Raw genomic sequence first — 21,325 nt, forward strand, 5'->3', positions numbered from 1 at the left:
AATGATTTTGTGTCAGAAATCTTTTCATAACCAGATATTAGACCCAATTTGAAGCGACTTGAATGATGGATTTGCTTTGAAAGGAGTGGGATAAAGTAAGCAGTGAGGTTATATCAGGGCTTCTTAGACCATGCTGTTACCTTTTATAATCAGTCTGTGATCTTGAGGAAGGTAGCTGGGTAAAAAGGGAGGATATAAGAGATAGTTAAATCAGTATCATGAAGTTGTATTTATAGATTTTACTTCAAATGAACTATTCTGAAGATAAGTACAGTATATGAGTAATTCTGGGGGGTGAGGGGAGGGAAGTGACAATTCAAAAATAGGAAGAAAACAATTAAAAAATAATATGTTACCATGTTTTTAAGATATAGCAAAATCCTAAAATTTTTCCATCTCTTTTCTCAGACTTAAAAGAACACGGTTGCCAACTATTCAGTTCAGTTCAGTTCAGTTCAGTAGCTCAGTCATGTCCAGCTCTTTGCGACCCCATGAATCGCAGCACACCTGGCCTCCCCATCCATCACCAACTCCCGGAGTTTACCCAAACTCATGTCCATCGAGTCAGTGATGCCATCCAGCCATCTCATCCCCTTTTCCTCCTGCCACCAATCTCTCCCAGCATCAGGGTCTTTTCCAGTGAGTCAGTTCTTCCCATCAGGTGGCCAAAGTAGTGGAGTTTCAGCTTTAGCATCCGTCCTTCCAATGAATATTCAGGACTGATCTCCTTTAGAATGGACTGGTTGGATGTCTTTGCAGTCCAAGGGACTCTCAAGAGTCTTCTCCAACACCACAGTTCAAAAGCATCAATTCTTCAGCGCTCAGCCTTCTTCACAGTCCAACTCTCACATCCATACATAACCACAGGAAAAACCATAGCCTTGACTAGACGGACCTTTGTTGGCAAAGTAATGTCTCTGCTTTTGAATATGCTATCTAGGTTGGTCATAACTTTTCTTCCAAGGAGTAAGCGTCTTTTAATTTCATGGCTGCAATCACCATCTGCAGTGATTTTGGAGCCCCCAAAAATAAAGTCTGACACTGTTTCCACTGTTTCCCCATCTATTTGCCATGAAGTGATGGAACCAGATGCCACGATCTTAGTTTTCTGAATGTTGAACTTTCAGCCAACATTTTTACTCTCCTCTTTCACTTTCATCAAGAGGCTTTTGAGTTCCTCTTCACTTTCTGCCATTATGCAATAAGTAGAAAGGAAGAAAGATGAGATAAAATTCTAGGAATTAGAAAACCCAGTTATTGTTTGGATTCGAAATACTATCTGTGTACCCTAGGATAACTTCGGGCTTTATTTTTTCATCTATGAAATAAAAGGAATTGGGTTATTTCTAACTCATCCTCCAGTTTGAATAGTGCATGGTTTGATCTGACAGGAAAACTCTCCCACTTTGTCATCCTTGTTTACTCAATCTCAAATTTAAAAAAAAAAAGTCACTTACCATAGATTCTTAAAACAAAATAGCTCTCTCTATATAGAATGTATTCCTTTTTTCAGTAGTCATGATATGACTTAAATAAATGCCACCCTATTATCCCATCACTGAGGAAAAGGTTTTCTTAACATTTTGAGTTATAATTTTCTAACATTACTTTTGTGCCCATACTTTTACACATATTTACTTAAAAAGATAACCGTGATAGCTTTGTACTTAGTGTTTTGAAAACTGCATTCCTTAATAATATATCATAAATATTTTCCATATTTTTCTAAAGCATGAATGTTTTTCATGGCTGCATTTGTAATCCACCATCTAGAAAAACCACAGTTTAACTCATCTATTCAACATCTAGGTTATTTATAGTCTTTATTATAAATTACACCATACTGAACAAATTTGTACAAGAAAACTTGATTATTTCCTAAAGATAAATTCTCATAACTAGAATTATTCCTACTAGCAATGTATGAGAGTGCTGGTTTCCAGTTCCCTTTGAGAGTTATAAAATTAGTTATAACTTAAATACATCTTTGCCATTATGCCTTGTGAAAAGCTCTTTATTAAAGACCTGGATTTTATAATTTAGAGAAATCCTTGTCGATATCCATATCTGGTTATTATTCAATACTTTTCTGTATTTTTCTGTGGTCATTTGCATTTCTCTTTTTCGGTTAAATATCTACTCCAGTCTTTTGCCCATTTTCCCACTCACCACTTTTCTTTTTGAGATGTTCTCAAATGCCTCATTGTTTTTGATGGGGTAGATTTTAGAAGGTGCCCTGCAGATTCAGGTTTTTTTATGATGAAACTCTTAGGATTACTCTCATAAGAACTTTCATATATAAATAAAGCAGTGTTAATTATATTTACCATTTTGTACATTACATCCCTAGTACTTACTTATAATTGGAAGTTTGTTCCTTTTGACTGTCTTCATCTAACTGCCTCTTCTCCAAACACCCTGCCTCTGGTAACCGTAAACCTGATCTCTTTTTCTATGAGTTTGTTTTTGAAGTATAATTGACCTACAACACTATCTTAGTTCCTGTTCTACCACATAGTGATTCAATATTTCTGTACATTTCAAAATAGTCACATGATAAATCTAGTTATTACCTGTCATCATATACAAATACTACATTATTATTGACAATATTTCCCACTCTGTACATTTCATCTCCATGACTCATTTTATTTTGCAACTGGAAGTTGGTACCTCTTAATCTCCCTCATCTACTTCTCTCTTCCCCACTGGGAACCACATATTTGTTCTCTAAATTTATGTCTCTATTTCTGTTATGTTTATTTTTTTAAGTTCCACATATAAAAGAAATCATACAGTATCTGTCTTTTTCTGATTTGTTTTACTTGGCATAAGACCCTCTAGGTTTATCTATGTTGTCACAAATGGCATTATTTCATTCTTCTTTATGACTGGGTAATATTTCATTGTATGTATACCATAAGACTCAGTTGTTTTTGAAGATCAAAAATCACCAAAATTATGGTCCCAGACCAAAGCTTCAATTAATGTTCTATCTTTTACAGTTTTCCTTTTATCTATCCACAAATAATTTTATAATTATGTTTCACTTTTTAAATCCCAAACCTACCAGTAAATCATTTCAAGACCCTATCCTGAAAAACCTTTTCCATTAATATTTTAATAATGAAATACTCTTAATGAGACATTAAGACTTCATTAATTTTTTGCATTGAACAATAATAAATTTTTAAACATTGGTAAGCCAATCTTGGATGAACTAGAAGAATACACATTGCAGGTATTCATTTTTAAATGTACAGCCTCCTAGACTAGATCAAAATTATGATGGCAGAACAGAAATATTACATTCAGGTATCTGACAATTTGACTCATATTATGTGAGTGGACTGGCTAAGTAAATAGAAACATAAACACCTTGGAAGCGGCTGCCATCTAGCCATTTCATTAGAACTTTTTGAAAGACAAAACGAAAGGCTTTCAGTGGTCCTGACAAATGTGATGCTCTCTTGGACGCCTCAGAAAAAACACTAAGCTAGAAACAATGGAAACCCACAGAACCCCCTTGCTGGACTCTGACTTACTGGCTGAGCAGGTTATTGTTGATAGTTTATCATTCCAAAGAACTACCTGTAACACCATGTACAGAATCACAAAGCACATCTTTACATAGTTTATTGCCCTTTTATCTTTTTCTGAGCCTATATAGGTTCTTTCCTCAGCATGCTGCTGCTGCTAAGTTGCTTCAGTCGTGTCCGGCTCTGTGTGACCCCATAGATGGTAGCCTAATAGGCTCCTCTGTCCCTGGGATTCTTCAGGCAAGAATACTGGAGTGGGTTACCATTTCCTTCTCCAATCCATGAAAGTGAAAAGTGAAAGTGAAGTCGCTCAGTCATGCCCAACTCTTAGGGACCCCATGGACTGCAGCCTACCAGGCTTCTCCATCCATGGGATTTTCCAGGCAAGAGTACTGGAGTGGGGTGCCATTGCCTTCTCCGTTTCCTGAACATATATCCACTCTTATTCTCTTTCCTCTTAATTTTTTGGTTGTTGTTTCACGTGTATATTTATAATTTATTTTTTAGAAAAGGTAGACGTTTGATTCTGTAATAAACAGCACCCTGTTGACTTAAGGAAATCATTTCAAAGTCTTTTCTTGAGTGTCGGGTCTTAGTTGCAGCATGTGGGATCTTGCATTGTGATACATGGACTCTCTAGTAGTTGTGGAGCGAGGGCTTGGCTGCTCTGCGGCATGTGGGATCTTAGTTCCCCGACCAGCGATAGAACCCATGTCTTGCATTGCAAAGTAGTTTCTTAACCACTGGAACACCAGGAAGTCATTTCTACTTCCTTATCTTTTTACTATAACTTTAATATTGAAATGTGTTGGTCATAATATTGAAATGAATTTAATGTGCCCAAAGAACAATAAATCTTATAAATTAGAAATTATTAAATGAAAAAAGGAGAAATACAAAATAGTATATTACATTATGCTACCATAATATGCATATGTAAAAAAAACTATGGGACTTCCCTAGTAGGAATTCAATAAATATGGAATGAATAAATGGATGAATTAAGTACAATAAATGTCTTAAACATGCACTTGGATTACTAAAGCTTTGTGGAATCCATAAGTATAGCAGTGGTATTGCTAAAATGAATGTGCCTAAATGGTAGCAAACTTTCTGTAAATGTCTTCAGAAACAACAGAAGTGTGGAACAGCTAGAAAAAGTGCTTTGGTTAATAGAAGGACAACATTTTTATAACCGGTTTTAGGCTAGTGCTTTAAACATTCCTAAGTAAACAAAGCTAGATTATCTTCCATCCGCCTAAATCTATGAAATTACTACTCATTGGAAAAAACACATCTTGTGATCTAGAAGAAGATGCATTAACTCCACTATTAAAAAGTCAGGTCCCAAGCTTATCTAATGGCAGTTTTATCAAACTTCCTGTCACTGCTAAATGGTGAAATTTCATAACTGCATGAAAACTAAATGGCTTTTTAAGAAGAAAAACAAAGACTGAATTGAAGGAAAAAAACTATTGTCATTTTGCTAGATTCTAAATTGAACCAACCCATTAATCTTTATTACATTATAAGTGATAGGGAACTTTCATGTATATATCAGTTCAGTTCAGTTGCTCAGTCGTGTCCGACTCTTTGAGATCCCATGAATCACAGCACGCCAGGCCTCCCTGTCTATCACCAACTCCCGGAGTTCACGCAAACTCTTGTCCATCGAGTCAGTGATGCCATCCAGCCATCTCATCCTGTCATCCCCTTCTCCTCCTGCCCCCAATCCCTCCCATCATCAGAGTCTTTTCCAATGAGTCAACTCTTCGCATGAGGTGGCCAAAATATTGGAGTTTCAGCTTCAGCATCAGTCCTTCCAATGAACACCCAGGACCGATCTCCTTTAGGATGGACTGGTTGGATCTTCTTGCAGTCCAAGGGACTCTCAAGAGTCTTCTCCGACACCACAGTTCAAAAGCATCAATTCTTTTTTTTTTCAAAAGCATCAGTTCTTCAGTGCTCAGCTTTCTTCACAGTCCAACTCTCACATCCATACACGACCACTGGAAAAAACCTAGCCTTGACTAGACAGACCTTTGTTGGCAAAGTAATGTCTCTGCTTTTGAATATGCTATCTAGGTTGATCATAACTTTCCTTCCAAAGAGTAAGCGTCTTTTAATTTCATGGCTGCAATCACCATCTGCAGTGATTTTGGAGCCCCCAAAAATAAAGTCCGACACTGTTTCCACTGTTTCCTATCTATTTCCCATGAAGTGATGGGACCAGATGCCATGGATGGAATTCCAGTTGAGCTATTTCAAATCCTAAAAGATGATGCTGTGAAAGTGCTACACTCAATATGCTAGCAAATTTGGAAAACTCAGCAGTGGCCACAGGACTGGAAAAAGTCAGTTTTCATTCCAATCCCAAAGAAAGGCAATGCCAAAGAATGCTCAAACTACCACACAATTGCACTCATCTCACACGCTAGTAATGCTCAAAATTCTCCAAGCCAGGCTTCAGCAATACATGAACTGTGAACTTCCAGATGTTCAAGCTGGATTTAGAAAAGGCAGAGGAACCAGAGATCAAATTGCCAACATCCACTGGATCATCAAAAAAGCAAGAGAGTTCCAGAAAAACATCTATTCCTGCTTTATTGACTATGCCAAAGCCTTTGACTGTGTGGATCACAATAAACTGTGGAAAATTCTGAAAGAGATGGGAATACCAGACCACCTGACCTGCCTCTTGAGAAACCTGTATGCAGGTCAGGAAGCAACAGTTAGAACTGGACATGGAACAACAGACTGGTTCCAAATAGGAAAAGGAGTACGTCAAGGCTGTATAGTGTCACCCTGCTTATTTAACTTATATGCAGAGTACATCATGAGAAACGCTGGGCTGGAGGAAGCACAAGCTGGAATCAAGATTGCCGGGAGAAATATCAATATCTATATATCTATATCTATCTATCTATCTATCTATATATATATCATATGAGCCACAGCTATTGAGCCTGTGTTCTAGAGCCGGTTAAGCCTCTGCCTGCAATGTGGGAGACTCGGGTTTGATCCCTGGGTCAGGAAGATCCCCTGGAGAAGGAAATGACAATTCACTCCAGTACTCTTGCCTGGAAAATTCCATGGGCTACAATCCATGGGGTCGCCAAGAGTCGGACATGACGGAGCGATGTCACTTTCACTTTGTCATATATATATATATATATATATATATATATGGCATATATTTATTGTCCTGGCCAATATTTTTCTGAAAAATTATGCATTGTGATATCACTCAGTCATGTCCAACTCTTTTTGACCCCATGGGCTGTAGCCCACCAAGCCCCTCTGCCCATGGGATTTCCCAGACAGGAATACTGGAGTGGGTAAGCATTTCTTTCTCCAGGGAATCTTCCCAACCCATGGATCAAATCCAGGTCTCCTGCACTGCAGGCAGATTCTATATCATCTGAGCCACCAGGGAAGCCCAGTTGCATACTCAGGTCAAGTCTTGAGGGTGAGCATGGATCTAAAAAGTGACATCTTATTGGAGTCAAAATAATAAAGAGAAGACACTGGAATTCTAGTTATTCTTGTTGAGGGAGTGAAGGCTGAATTGTGGAATTTATGGCAGCACAAATTTTTAAAGCATTTTACCGGAAAAATACAGTAAGACTCCTATGTATCAACCTTTAAGTTGTGAACTTTCACAGACGTGAACCTGTCCAAAATGTTCACATGTCCAAAATGATGCAAATTAGCTCACGTGTCTGGCTTACATGGTCATTGTCACATGTGGACATCCTCGACAAGTGGTGTGCTCTTGTGTACTTTGCCATGCAGTATTGCATAGAGTACAATAGTACAGAAGTGCAGTATCTTCTGGGCTTCCCAGGTGGAGCGAGTGGTAAATAACCCGCCTGCCAATGCAAGAGACATAAGGGATGCAGGTTTGATCCCCAAGTTGGGAAGATCCCCTGGAGGAGGGCATGGCAACTCACTCCAGTATTCTTGCCTAGACAATCCCAATGGACAGAGGAGCCTGGTGGGCCACAGTCCATAGGGTTGCAAAGAGTCAGAAACGACTGAAGCGACTTAATACACATGCACAGTATCTTTATTTCAAGCCCAGGATGTTTGGAAGCAAGCATAAAAGCAGCAGGGATATAGCTGATACTACTGTACTTTTCAAGGTACTGTATTATAAGATTTTAAAATGTTTTATTTTTTGAGTTTGTCTTTTATGTATTATTTGTGTGGAAAGTATTATAAATGCATTACCATACAGCACTATATAGTTGATTGCATTAGTTGAAGACCTAGGCTAACAAACTGGATTTACAAACTCGCTCTCAATATGCTTACAACAGTACCTGGCACAGAGGCTGTGTTGTATAAATGTTAGCTGCTATTTACCATCTGACACCACTTTGAAATATCAACCAATTTGTATTAGCCATATACATATAGGTTTATATAAGGCAATCTGTATGATACCAAGAGAAGAAACAGTCCCTGTTGTAAGAAGTTTATAGAGATACACTATGAAGGAGAAAAGAAAATTAAATTGTTTAAGAAAAAATAATTTCTTTGAGGTAATGTCCTTTGCCAGTTCAGCTTGAGTTCTGCATCAAAGGTTGAGAAAAGTTCATAGCCTATTCTTTCCCAAACAAGCTTAAAACAGAGATTACTGATATTTAAAATAAACAGAAATAAATTATACAGTAATAATGTATTGCTTTTTGACAATTCTCATGTCATAAAACTTAATCAGAACTCCATATATAATTTGAATATAAGAATAAAAAATTCACTTTTTGGGATCTTCCCAGCCCAAGATTGAACTCATACCTCTTGCACTGGCAGGCGGATTCTTTACTACTGAGCCACAAGGGAAACCACAGGCTTTCTTAATCTACCTTAAAACATAACCTTTCATTCCCTCCCCTCAGCTTTGAAACTTAATTTGCTTTGCTGACCTGAGGAAAAGCTTTCTATATTAAAAAACTGTATAAATTACATCACAAAATGTTCATATGGCTATCTAATACTCTCAAGATATTTCCTGAATCCTGTGACTTTTGCATTCTTAATCACAGACAACACATTAGAAGTTTGGAATGCCTGAATTTTAAAGTGCAAAGACTGCATGCATTTTTGGTTTGAAGTCCTTAAAATTTCAGGACAGCCACTTACAGCCTAGAAGAGTCCTTCCATTGGATAGGCAAAGCCTATAAATATGTAATGTTTTAAAGAGAGAGCAGAGATCTAAGTCTTCCCGAGGAGGGAGAGCAAGATACGGAACTTAATTATCAGGTCAAAGCTTTTTCCCAGATAATCATGTGCCCCTGGGAAGAAAATAGGAAACGAAACATTACACTTAATTTGGATTTGGAGGTGGCCTTCCTAAGCAATTTATTAAAGTGTAAACAATAATTATGTAGAAAGAACCTGGTGAATAAACATAATTATGACTTATTAATTCACATTAATTAGTGTGGCAGCTAAACTGGATTACATAGAAGTTTGAGTTATATAATAGAAATACTAAAACTACTCCCTTGTTAGTCTATCTGCTTTTCTTTCATCTCCATGTTATTCTGTATACAGCTCACCTGCTACATGGAGGAGGCGCTTTCCATGAAGAAACAGCATGTACAATGTCTAAGGCTCAGGGTTGGGACTATAAAACAGCCATCTATTCCCTTCCTGCCTCTTATCTTCCTCATCCCCATCCCTCCCTATGACCTCAAAACTTTAAATAAATGAAATAGTCCAGCACTTAAGAGCTGGACTCTATGAATTAGCTATGAATTAGACTAAGATTTACATCAGAGCCTTATAGTAATTATAAGTGAAAAATTACTTTCTGACTAAGCATAAGAATAGCTTAATAACATACATGTAAGTTTGGGGGAATGGGATGAGATTTTCCTAGATTATTGGTGGAAGATCTTTGTTACCTCACTTCACCCACCAGAGTCCATAAGTGAGCCTGGTAATCAACATAGCCTGCATTATATATTCCCATGTTATGGCTAAAGCATATTTGGGCTGTGTTTCATGCATATGTCTCACCTGGGCTGGTCAATGAAATGACTAGCAAACCAGAGGGGATTCATACGAAGTTGGAAGGCTCCAAGATTAATTTATCTTTTCATTGGAAACAGGAGCAAAAAACTCATTATTGTAACTTCTTCAGATCCTGGTTCCTGGTGATGTGGTTATGGCAAGCATCCCTGAGACAAAACAATGACGGAGTGGTGGAAAAACACAACAAAACAGCTGCAGTGGAATTGTATACTCTGAGCTTGGTAAGAGTTAGTATACTTCTGGTTTGGGGACACTTGGTAGACCAGCTATCCTGGAGGTAGGTATCATGGAACAGAGGATATTTCACTACAAGATATTACACTTCCTTTTTTGCTACTAGATTACAAGTGGTAAACAGTAAGAGGCATTAGGTATATGGAGCCTTTAAAGGGGGCTCTCCAAAACTGAGATAAAATTAAAATCCTCATTCTGAGACCATGAGTTTGAGACACTAGGGAGAAAATAACTCATCTTTAAGCAGTTGGTTTGGACTACAGGGCTGAAGGCTGTCCACTGCAAAGAATGAAGCAGACCATTTCAGTTACTGTGGCCATGGTGACCAAAATGGAACCATGGACCTGGGATAGGAGAAAACTGTGGATGAAGTTATAAGGCAATCCACAGGGTCTCTTAAACTTGAATCCTGATCTGCCAAAGATAATGGAAGGAGATTCACCTCATAAGGAGGGGACTGTCAAACCTTTGTCATGAAAACTTTTGTTCTAAGATTTTCCTTGAAGATCTTTCTTAAATCATCACTGACACCTTGGGGCATGGAAGGAGCACTCCCCCTTTTGCCTGCTTCTTAAATACTTCAGCAGAGACCAGGCTGGAGCAGACTAGCCTGCTGCAATATTTGTTTGCACTATTCCCCATCTGCCTACCCATTACTCACTTTCTAACTGCCCCCCCCCCCCACAATTTTGTTTTCCACTTATTATTAAAAATAGTTTGCAATTTAAAGAATTCTATTTTCTTTGAATTACTGAATAACGTTATGTAGAAATCTCAGGTAAACTTGTACTGTTAGTGCTATATGGGGAAATGTTTCATTTGAAAAACATGAACTCGGATGTCTAGATGGATATGAACTCTTTCTCCATGCTGCTCACCATTTTTCATTATCTTGGTGGTGGCCGTGGTGGTTTAGCTACTTCAGTTGTGTCCATCTCTTGAGACCCCATGGACTGTAGCCTGTCAGGCCCCTCTGTCCATGGGATTTCCCAGGCAAGAATACTGGAGTGGGTTGCCATTTCCCTCACCAGGGGATCTTCCCCACTTAAGGATGGAAACCGGGTCTCCTGCATTGCAGGCAGTCTTCACCAAATGAGTTACCCAGTAAAGTCTTTACTATCTTACAGTGAGCTGATTACCTTTTCTTAGTTCTTGAGGGCTTTTCAATTTGAATCCTTGATTTAGATGAAACATGACTGAAGTTCAAGGTTAAGTACAGTGATGTTTCAATAAGCAGACTAACAAAACATGAGTATTTACCTTCATTTTGGGGTGTCCAGGAAAACCTCTTTGCCTGATTAATATTAGGAAGCTCCATGGCAGAGGCCATTTCCCCAGCATCAGTGAGGCAGATCCTCAACATTTCTTAACTCCTCTAAGTGCAAACCTTAAGAAGGTAAATCGAGAAGTGCCACCTTACCTGTTCCATGTTCCAAGTTGTCCGGTGTGAGAATTCTCTTCTTTGAGCGACTGATGATGAAAACATTTACCTTATTTAGGAAAACCTTTATACCCTATCCAAAGGAGTATGGCCTTATTCTACAACCTCAAAAAATAGGCCTGTCAGGGTAAAATACGATAGGCATGACATCTGAACTCCTGGGCGGGGAGAGGCTTCACTTTATTAGTACACAGCTCAGAAGCAGTGTTGGAGCCCCCGGCTTCACCTGTCACAGGTGTCACAGGTGCTGTATGTGCAGGGCACTGCGGAAGAGTCAGGGTTCTCAGAGCTCACCACAGATTGATTTCTGTGCTTTATTCAAGCCTCATCTTGTACACCAGTGCAGCAGTATCAAGGTACAGTTAGAACAACCAGGCCTGGCTCCCCAGCCAAGTGGACACATAAAGCTGATCATTATGACTTAAGAGGCTTCCCTCTCCTGCACGCAACCCTCTCCTGACTCACACTAGGTCTGAGGTACAGATGTTCAGGAGTTCCAACTGCCTGCTGCTGCTGTTGGATGAAGGCCATAAGAAGAGTCCAGGTACTCTCACTGAAGGATCTCACAGCATGGAATGTAGGTGCCAGGACACCCAGAACTTTCTGGAATATAGGTGATCTTAAAATTTAGCTGTTCAAAAAGATGTCCTAACATCTCCACCCCCAATTTAGCTGCCCAGAGATTCACAACTATTCCAGATTCAGATAAGCAGGGGGTTGGTTCTCTTGGAACTTTCTAGCTACAAAGGCAGCTTTTATGGCCAACAGATTTTTGGTAATGATTGTTTAGCTGAGGTAGAAGCAACTTAGAACATGGTCTTCCTAAGATGACCTTCAAAGTCTATTGATTAGTCTCCTATGGTATTAATAAGTCGCAAATGACCATTTCTACTCATGTATTTATAGCCTAGGCTAAGTCGCTTCAGTCATGTCTGACTCTTTGCAACCCTATGAACCTTAACCCGCTAGGCTCCTAGGTCCATGGGATTCTCCAGGCAAGAATATTGGAGTGGGTTGCTGTGCCCTCCTCCAGGGGACTTCCCAACCCAGGGATTGAAACTGCATCTATTTCTCTCCTGCATTGGCAGGCGGGTATACTGAGAACCAAATAATGACTATTTTCTGTTAACTCCAGACAATGTTAATTGTGTGACTTTGGGTTACTTAACCTCTCTGTATCTGTTACCTCTGTAACTTTGAAAGTAAATGTGTTAGTCACTCAGTCGTGTCCAGCTCTTTGTGAATCCACGGACTATAGCCTGCTAGGCTCCTCTGTCCATGGGATTTTCCAGGCAAGAATATTGGCATGGATTTCCATTTCCTTCTCCAGGGCATCTTTCCAACCCCAGGATCAAACGCGGGTTTCCTGCATTGCAGGCAGAGTCTTTACTATCTGAGCCACCAGGTCTGTAAAATGGGGATTATAATAGTACCCAGTCCATAGCATTTTTATGAAGAGTAAATGAGTTAATTTGAATAAAGTGCTTAGATCAATCAATGCCTGGCATATAACAAATATCTCCTAAATCTTAGCTATCATCAATTTATTGGTATTATTATTCCCCTACTCTCAGCCCACCTGCCTAGAAGAGAGAAGGGAGGGAGGGAGTGAGAATAGAGGAAGGGACAGAAGGAGAGAGGAAAAAAGAAGGAAGGAGCAAGCTCAGGGTCAGCCAGGGTCAAGAAAGTAGACAGGTCTGGTAAATATGTAGGACCATGCCTAAAACAAATACTTGCTAGGAAAGATCATAATCAGTGATGTAGATTATGAAGTGCATCAGCCCAAACCAGCCTGTGCTGGCAGAGGCAAGAAGGAGGAGACAAGTCACATCAGACCACTGAATGGAATGACGATATGGGAAAAGGACTTCGGAAAAAAGAGCCTCACCCAATTTGGCTGAAATCAAATTGAATTAAGAGGATAAACAGGTCAAAAAGGAACATTCTTATTCCCCATTTGGATAGTTCTGTAAATTTCTCTTCCCATATTCCCAATCGAAATACTATAAATTTTAAATGGGGGAATGTTTTTAATCTATTAAGTATTCTTGTGTTTTAAAAGAATGCTTTCCTGTTATTTCCTATCTCACAGAAATGATGGAATAACTGAGGGAATGGAAGTGAAGTATGCAGCTGAATTCAGAAAAAACACAGTAATTTTATTCTTCTTTTCCAGATAAAAAAATTGAGTAGCTTTCTCAGTCTGAATAGTAACTAGTTGTTTTGAACCTTCAAAATTTGCGTTTTCTCATTCTATTACTAATTTGTGAAGTTATAACTCTTACCTTGAAATCTTCAGAGATTTTGCTCACTTATTAACAAGCTTGCAAACAGTCCATCAACCTTTAAAATAGAAAAGACTATCTGGAAAATTTTGTGATAAAGCCCAAAGCCACTAGAGAGCACCATACCTTCTCTGATTTTGCAAGACCCTGTGATGAAATGCTTTTAACTTAAAAATTCCTTGGTACAATAACCTTGAGCCTAGATATCTGGTTCTTCTGATCATGCCATTTATTAGATGGGTGGCCTCAGAAAAGTCTTTTAGCTTCCCTGGGCCTTAATTTCCTTTTCTGTAAAATTAGGGAGTTATGCTAAATGATCTTCAATCTCCTCTCAGCTCTAAATTTCTGATCTTACACTTACTAGTTTACCTCTTCAATGTCTCATGGATTAATCAGGAAGAAAACCTGGCAGAAAAGGAAGAATTTTACCTGTATCATTTCATCACTTTTGCCAGCTCACCCACCCCAGTTTTTACTTTTTCAGCTAAGAATCTTGGAATTGCTTTTTTTTTTTAATTGGAGGATAACTGCTTTACACTGTTGTGTTAGTTTCTGCTGTACACCAATGTGAGTCAGCTATAAGTATACATATCTCTCTCTCTCTCTAGAACCTCCCTCCCTCTCCCCCCATCCTGCACCTCTAGGTCATCACAGAGCACCAAGCTGATCCTGCTGTGTTATACAGCAGCTTCCCACTATCTGTTTTACACATGATAGTGTATATATGTCAATGGAGTTGCTTTTTATCTTTGTCTCTTATAAACTTTGTGGAAAAATTATAATATTAATTCATAAACATTTATAGGGCACTTTTCAAATTCCACCAATCACTTTTGCAAATACTATCTTACCTGACTGTCACAACAATTCAGATTGATGGATATTATCTTCAAATTACCTGGTTAAAAAAAACAGGCCCAGAATAGGTCAGTGAATTAATTGCCCAAAGTAACACGGATAAGTTTTGGGAACAAGTCTTTTGATTCCAAAGCCTGTATTCTTTTCACAACATTAGAAAGCCTACTAGGGGCAGATCGAGATTTTATGGGGCTTGTGGTATATATATTTTTGGTGGACATCTTCAAGAAAAGGAAGACAAAAGTACAATACATCACTAAGTATGATCCTGTGACTACACTGTTAGGACCAAGTGAGGGACCTTTAGGATTAATCTTTAGCATTCAATGTCACAGTTTCCCCTAGTATTACATTTATTTAGTTCTTACTATATGCCAGACACTAAAGTAAATATTAATTTTATTACTATAACAACCTTTTGAGGAAGGCACTGTCCTTGTTTACAGAGAATGAATGAGGCTCAGAGCGGCGGCGGGGTGGGGGCGGGGGTGGTTATGATTTACCTAAGGACAAAGACGTGGTAAGTGCCAAGTATTCAAGCTCGAATTCAGATCTGATCCTGGGTCCATATTGTGAATCTACCACACTATGCTCCTCCTACATTCCACCGTTCAGGTTCTGACAGTTCATATCTGAACCAGTCCTAGTTTGTCTTCCTAACTCTCCTCCATCTACCCTGAATGCTGCTTATACCCGTCACAGTCCTGAAGTGCTGCTGAAGTCCTGACCAACTGAAGGACCTGAAGAGCCTTCCTTCTCTGTATTTATCAAAGGTAAAAAGCAATTATTGCTCATAAGTAGCACTTGGCTGTAGATTCCATGCTGTTTTCTAACGTGTTGAACTGTTACTGAAAACTTTTTCTTGCATGAAACAGAGGCGGAGTGGGTGAGAGGGAGAAAGAATTTGGAAACTTTCAGAATCGTATCCCTCAGGGCCCATTCCATTACAATCTAGGTTCTTCATTTGCAAAACAAAAGGCTGAACCACTCGGGATTGTAAAGAGAATTAAGTAAGGAGGGGTGAGGGGAGGAGAGGAGCGCAGGCTTCCTGTGCTGGTCAATGTTGGTTTATCTCCGTCTGACTCGACCTCTCCCCAAAATCTTTAAGTCAGGCGCCTTGATCCATACATTTTCGGTACTTCTCAAAAGTCTCGGACATCAGAGGCACTCCATGTTTATTCAATTTGATCACTTCAACATCATAGGGTCCTGAGGATAGTTCAGGTGAACTGCTAAGTATATAATCGGCCCTTCAGAACCTTTAACTATATTTTGTTCCAAACCCTCAGCGTCCATAAAAATTTGGCCTCTCTGCAGTCTCATTTCTTCATATTTCCGACACACAGATCCTCTCGTGAGACCAGTGTCACCACCGTCAGACCAGCTCTTTTCTCCCGTCTTCTGTGTTCATACCCACCATTCATCAAATGTAAAAAAGTTCCATAAATTCTCTCATCAAAATCACCAAAAGCCCTTATGAGGTCGCCTGTATTACTGTTTCCATTTCAGAGAGCAGGAAGCAGGCCCTGAGGATTTGAGTGACTTCCCCGAGGTCACTGATCTCAAGAAGCGAGGCCGCAGCCCGCGCTCTAAACTGCCGGCTTTCGGCCTCTTCCCCGGTCCGAGATGGACCCGCGTCCATTCAAACCCCGCCCAATCCCTCACTTCCAGTCAGTTCCCAGCTTCTCCGCGCACCATCGCCCCCCACACCTGAGTCAGGCCCCAGGCTGCACGCCTATCCTTGGCGGTTTCCCCCTTTTCTCCACCAGAGACTAAGGGTGAGATCGACGCTGGTGTCCCAGATGCGAGATTACCCCGAGGTCCTCCGACGGCGGGCCGAAGGGGAGACTCCGCAGAGGAGCGCGGCTACCAGGTCCCTGCGGCATAGCGGGGGCGCCGCGCGCGGGTCTTGCCGGGCCGCGGGTCACGTGGCGGGGAGGGGGGCGCCAGCGCGCGCGAGCGAGAGAAAGCGGCTCTGCGGGCGCGCGCCTGAGAGCTGTGGAGGCGCGAGTCGCGGTTCGGGTGTAAGTGTAGGGGGGAGGGGGCGGTGGCCGTGAGGGCCAACTCCACCCCCTGTGCGCATGCTCCGGCCCCGGGTTATAAGGCAGCCTCGCGGGCCGGGCCCGACAAAGTGCTGGCGAGCTGCTACGTGACTAGCCGGGCGCGTGGGTGCCCGGACGAGCGAACTAGGCAGCCGGCAAAGGACGCGACCTGGACCGTGGGCCCAGCGAAAACTCCAGCCGCGTCACGCTCACGCTAGGCGCCGCGAGTCGCGTATAACGGTTAGTTGTTAACGGCCGGTTGCGTGCTTGGCGGGGACCCTGCGGTGTCCTTGCTTCCTCCGCGTGTTTGGAGGGAGGCGTGGGGGAGTGGAGGGCTTGGTCTCCGAGGGGAGGGGGGACGGCCGGGTGGGGGCGGCTTAGGACCGCCGCAGCCACGTGGCCTCGGAGCGCAGCGTTGTTGAAGGAGACCTTGAAGCGCTGGGGACAGCGCCTCTCAGCAGAGCTGCGGCCCCGTTGTCAGGTGCGGGCCACCGGCCTGGCCGAGGAGTTGGGTCGTGGTGCCGGTGACCTTGGGAAAGTCGCTTCCCCTCTAGTCTTAAGTAGGCTCTTCAGGAGATGCTTGATCTGGGAAAAGGACGACGTGAGGTTGACTCACGTGGTGCCTTCAAGCTGCTGGCAGCGTTCTCCGAGGGTAGGGATTCAGGGCGGGAGTTATTTTGGACTCGTGGCACGCCCGCCCCAACCTCCTCGGCCAGCCAATCCTTGTCCCACCTGGTGACTTGCGGCAGTGGCTCGGGGGAACTGCAGTCCCCGTAGCCAAGACGTGACTGCAGGGTTTGAGTGGACTTTGCCGAGGGAACATTGCAACTGGCAGACTCCCGGAGTCGTGCTGACGGGAACTCTTTGTCATTCAACCTGTGGCTGCGGAACGTCCGCCGCAGCGCCCTCACTCTGGGACTTTAAGGCGGCCCTGAGGAGAGGAGTCTGAAGCATAGCATTACACTCGGTATGATGCTCGCTTTTTGTTCCAGATACATACTTTCTCCCCACGTGCGTTTTAACATTTCATTTCTTTGTCACGACTCAAATGCGACAAGCAGTTGCCAAAATTAGTTTGTAATTAATCTTAACCCCCAAAAAAGTACTACTTGAGTCAGATTCCTAGTGTGCTATACTTGGCATCTGCTCTGTCATAACTAGTTTTGAAACTTGTTTTTCCAAAAATTATTCTGGTTTTGAAATAAAATGTGGACACCTCAGTGCCCTGATAAAACAAATGTGGGTATAGTTACTAGGGGAATATGATACGGTGAACTCTGAATTGTGAGTTTTTTAGAGTGTAAGTAGGAATTAGCCATTAATAAGCAATTTTGATGGCTGCTACCAGCCGAGTGAGGTGATGCAGAGAATATGTATTTTAGTGTAGTTTTTTAGTTAGGCACTAAAAATACCCATAAGACCAAGTTTTATGCCTTAGGGTACAATTTTGCCTTCAGGTTGCCATAGAGAAAATAAATAGTTTAAGACATTTAGCCCTTAAAACAGGTATTGGGTATTATTTAAACAAAAGTTGAACTTTAGTAATTAATTCAGGGATTGGATGCTGTTCTTTCATTGGACTGCATTGACCCTTGTTAAAAATGCAAGTTAATGGTCTGGGGATATTTTTATAGCTGAATAGGTTTAAAGGTTTATTTGTAAGCTTAACATAATAGGCTATAACATACCTAAACAGATTAAAAAGGAAAAAGATTCATGCTACCATAGGATGAACCAACTGATCAGTGTTTAAATAGTTTACATATCTTTTGGCCTTTTAAATGTTAATTCATATAACTCCAAAAAAGATCTTACTGACCAGCTAGTCAGTTTTCCTTATTTTATAGATTAGGAAACTGTTAGAGGTTAAGTGACTTCTGATCTTAGTTCTGAAAACGTTAATGGTTAGGTGAGAATTATGTAACTTTTGACTCCATTTAATGAGTTCAGCACTTTTGAACTTTCTCTAAAAATTATAAATATAGGTATGAAATGTCTGTGTGTGTGTGAGAGAGAATCACTCAGTCATGTCCGACTCTTTGCAACCCCATGGACTGTAGCCCACCAGGCTTATCTGTGTAATTCTCCGGGCCCATTTTCTTCTCCAGGGGACCTTCTCGACCCAGTGATTGAATCCCAGTCTTCTGCATTTCAGGCAGATTCTTTACCATCTGAGCTACCAGGGAAGCCCTAGATATGAATTATCTTATGCCAAAAAAGTTATTTTGAATAATTAGTAACTTCCCAACTTATACCTTCATTCTAACTGTGTTTTCCATCCACTTCATAATATGCCTTCCTATGAAGGATTTAGGTCCCTGCAAATGTCTACATGGAGTTTTGTTAGAGAAGAGGATTAGGAAGATGGGACCTGATTTGTTGGCTACCAGCCACTAGGATTCAGAGACACCTAGGATTCAGCAAGAACAAGTTCTAGCCCTGGAACTTCCCTGGTGGTCCAGTGGTTAAGACTTCATGTTCCCAATGCAGGGGGCCCAGGTTCAATCCCTGGTCAGGGAACTAGATCCCACATTCTGCAGCTATGAGTTATCATGCCACAACTAAGACCTGGTGCAGCCAAATAAATAAATAAAAGTAAAAAAAAAAAAAAAGACTCTGTACTCCCAATACAGGAGGCCCAGGTTTGATCCCTGTTTGGGAAATAAGTTCTAGCCCTATCATTCCTGGAGTTTATAGTCTAACTGGAAAGCATAATATATATTGATATAAATACCAGAACATGTACTTTTTATAAACAACTATTGAGTACGTAATAGAGGAAGTAGAGGTTCCTATGGGGACAAATACTGTATTATGTAGGTGTGAGATGACTCCCAGCTTAGTATAGAAGCAAAGGTAGCCCTCTCCAAGGAAATGCGATTTAACTTGAGACTTGAAGGATGAATAGGAGTTAGCTAAAGCCAGAGAGTAATAGTGAAAAGAGCATTCCAGATCTGAGTACCGAAGCTGCGGTCAGAATACAGGGTACATTAGAAAAACTTAAAAGAGTTTTGCTAAAGCATAAAAATAGAGCACAGAGAACACGGAAAGATGGGAGTTGGAGAGATGGGCAATATCAAATAATGAAAGGCCTTAGTCATTTTAAGTAAAGAAGGGACTAAGTAAAAAGATTTAAGGAAGTGCTCTTGAAGCTAAATGAATCAAGTTTAATGGTTATAAATGGGGTTGGGAAGGGCACAATCAGACTGAATTTTAGAAATACCACTCAGATTACAAAGTGGAGAACAGGTTGGAGGCTTTTGGAATTTTGTGAGATCACAGTGATAGACAAGATGGACAGTAGGGGGAAGATGGAAGACAGAGGGAAACAGACAGGATTCAATGATAGACCATATGTGGGAGACTGGGAAAGCCAGAGAAGTTAAAAATATTTCCCAGGTTTCTAGCTTGAGCAAATATGAGTTGTTGTTTTTTTTTTTTTCTCCATCTACCCAATGTGGACACTAGGAGGTTATGTGACTAGCCCAGGGCTGTTCAGCTTGTAAAGACTGGAAATGTCTTTTTGCAGTTAGTGATTTTTTCCCCTTCTATACAATTTATTATGGCAACTTTCAAAACCCAATTGAAGTTTCAAACAGCCATTAATGTTTCATCTGTACTCCTACTTACTTCTTTCTGCCCCCTATTAGATTATTGTGAAGCAAAACAGATACAGGTATTTCACCTGCAAATATTTTAGTATATCCCTAGAAGATATAACTCTTGGGCTTCCCTGGTGGCACCGTGATAAAGAATTTGCCTGCCAATGCAGGAGACACAGGTTTGATCCCTGAACTCCGGAAGATCCCACATGCTGCAGAGCAATTAAGTCCTTGTACCACAACTATTGAGCCTGCGCTCTAGAGTCTGGGAGCCGCAACTACTGAAGCAGTTAGGCTCTAGACCAGGTGCTCTGAACAGGAGAAGCCACCACGATGAGAAGCCCGAACACCACAACTAGACAGTGGCCTCTGCTTGCCACGACTAGAGAAAACCGTGAAGCACTGAAGACTCGGCACAACAAAAAATAAATTAAAAAACTTTTAAAGTAACTCTTCCTTAAAAAAAAACCAAGATGACGCTTTAAAGAAACAACCATAACCATTGTTCTGCCTTTAAATATTAACATCACCAAATAACCAAGCAGTATTCACATTTTCCTAAACTGTTTCAAAATAATTGATCAGTTTGATTTGAGATCCAAATGAGGTCACACATTACTTTTGGTTGGTATGTCTTCCCTTTTTTCTTATTTTCCTCTTAAGTTATTTGTTGAAGGTACCAGGTTATTTTTACGCAGTTTCCCTCATTCTGGATTGTGTTGAATGTGTCCCACTGGTATAGATTTAACATGTCCTAGTTTAACATGTTCTATTGTATTTTCTGTAAACTGGTAGCTAGATTGAGGTTTGATTTCTGAGAGGAGGTATGGTGCGGTGGAAAAGGCAAATATAATTCATAGGTGATGGTGTGTATTTCTATTGGGGGGCATATGGTGTTTGTCCTCATACTGCTATCTTGATGGCCTAATTCTGTTATTTCATTGGTGGTTTGCGAATGGCAATTTAATTCTAACATTCCTTCTTAATTAAAAGAAATATATTTATTTATTTATTTGGCTGTGTTGAGTCTTAGTTGCGGCACTTGGGCTCTCTAGTTGTGGCATGCAGGCTCAGTTGCTCTGAGGCATGTAGGATCTTTATTCTCTGACCAGGGATCAAGTCCATGTACCCTGCATTGCAAAGTAGATTCTAACCACTGGACCACAGGGAAGTCCCTCTGTCTTAACTGAGTAGCTAGAATACCTCTACAAAAAAGAGTTAGTTTGAATAGGAAGGGCAAGTTAAAAATTTATGTGCTTAATATAATATCATGAGTGAG

At 40.8% G+C, this 21,325-nt stretch overlaps 1 protein-coding gene, 1 long non-coding RNA gene and 1 other non-coding gene across 10 annotated transcripts in view; 2 read left to right on the plus strand and 1 right to left on the minus strand.

Moving 5' to 3' along the window:
• Positions 1–14,909, minus strand: part of LOC102406426 — a 62,137-nt gene extending 47,228 nt beyond the window's left edge. Inside the window, exons 1-4 of one of the 5 annotated variants that reach the window (XR_006551742.2) lie at positions 14,396–14,909; positions 13,545–13,602; positions 11,239–11,288; positions 7,625–9,730 (exon numbers count right to left, since the gene is read on the minus strand). This is a non-coding gene — a long non-coding RNA (uncharacterized LOC102406426). Of the gene's footprint in view, positions 1–1,138; positions 1,189–7,624; positions 13,603–14,395 lie in introns of those variants that run through there. The other 4 variants (XR_006551738.2, XR_006551740.2, XR_006551741.2 and 1 more) reach the window with 4 other exon arrangements.
• Positions 14,910–15,038: 129 nt separating this feature from the next.
• SLC16A1 (solute carrier family 16 member 1) overlaps positions 15,039–21,325 on the plus strand; it is a 30,800-nt gene continuing 24,513 nt past the window's right edge. For 2 of the 4 annotated variants that reach the window (XM_044944539.2, XM_044944538.2), the window contains exon 1: positions 16,451–16,684. The gene's annotated coding sequence lies outside the window, so the exon portion shown is untranslated. Of the gene's footprint in view, positions 15,176–16,450; positions 16,685–21,325 lie in introns of those variants that run through there. The other 2 variants (XM_025288064.2, XM_006071514.4) reach the window with 2 other exon arrangements.
• TRNAW-CCA lies at positions 18,892–18,964 on the plus strand. Its single transcript has one exon. It is a non-coding gene; the product is annotated as a tRNA-Trp (tRNA).

Source organism: Bubalus bubalis, chromosome 6 (genome assembly GCF_019923935.1).
Source record: "Bubalus bubalis isolate 160015118507 breed Murrah chromosome 6, NDDB_SH_1, whole genome shotgun sequence".
Taxonomy (NCBI): domain Eukaryota; kingdom Metazoa; phylum Chordata; class Mammalia; order Artiodactyla; family Bovidae; genus Bubalus; species Bubalus bubalis.